The sequence below is a fragment of the Bison bison genome, unplaced genomic scaffold, assembly GCF_000754665.1.
Source record: "Bison bison bison isolate TAMUID 2011002044 unplaced genomic scaffold, Bison_UMD1.0 scf7180017864341, whole genome shotgun sequence".
Classification (NCBI taxonomy): Eukaryota; Metazoa; Chordata; class Mammalia; order Artiodactyla; family Bovidae; genus Bison; species Bison bison.
The window spans coordinates 6835884-6837129 of NW_011494913.1; positions in this window are offsets into that span (position 1 = coordinate 6835884).

Below are 1246 nucleotides of genomic sequence, written 5' to 3' on the forward strand. Positions count from 1 at the left end.
AAAAAAAAAAAAAGAAACTAAAGACCTATATATAGAAAACTATAAAACACTAGTGAAAGAAATCAAAGAGGACACTAATAGATGGAGAAATATACCATGTTCATGGATCAGAAGAATCAATATAGTGAAAATGAGTATGTGACTCAAAGCAATCTATAGATTCAATGCAATCCCTGTCAAGCTACCAAAGGTAATTTTAACAGAGCTAGAACAAATAATTTCACAATTTGCATGGAAATAAAAAACCTCGAATAGCCAAAGCAATCCTGAGAAAGAAGAATGGAACTGGAGGAATCAGCTTGCCTGACTTCAGGCTCCACTACAAAGCCACAGTCATCAAGACAGTATGGTACTGGCACAAAGACAGAAATATAGATCAATAGAACAAAATAGAAAGCCCAGAGATAAACCCACGCACCCACAGACACCTTATCTTTGACAAAGAAGGCAAGAATATACAACGGAGAAAAAGCCATCTCTTTAACAAGTGGTGCTGGGAAAACTGGTCAACGTCTTGTAAAAGAATGAAACTAGAACACTTTCTAACACCATACACACAAATAAATTAAAAATGCATTAAAGATCTAAACATAAGACCAGAAACTATAAAACTCTTAGAGGAGAACATAGGTAAAACGCTCTCCGACATAAATCACAGCAGGATCCTCTAGGACCCGCCTCCCAGAATATTGGAAATAAAAGCAAAAATAAACAAATAGGATCTAATTAAATTAAAAGCTTCTGCACAACAAAAGAAACTATAAACAAGGTGAAAAGACAGCCTTCAGAATGGGAGAAAATAATAGCAAATGAAGCAACTGACAAACAACTAATCTCAAAAATATACAAGCAACTGCTATTGCTGCTACTGCTAAGTCACTTCAGTCGTGGTCGACTCTGTGCAACCCCATAGACGGCAGCCCACCAGGCTCCCCCGTCCCTGAGGTTCTCCAGGCAAGAACACTGGAGTGGGTTGCCATTTCCTTCTCCAATGCATGAAAGTGAAAAATGAAAGTGAAGTGTCTCAGTCGTGTCCGACTCTTCACGACAACACGAACTCCAGCCTACCAGGCTCCTACGCCCATGGGATTTTCCAGGCAACTCCTGAAGCTCAATTCCAGAAAAATGGGCCAAAGAACTAAATAGACATTTCTCCAAAGAAGACATACAGGTGGCTAACAAACACATGAAAAGATGCTCAACATCACTCATTATCAGAGAAATGCAAATCAAAACCACAATGAGG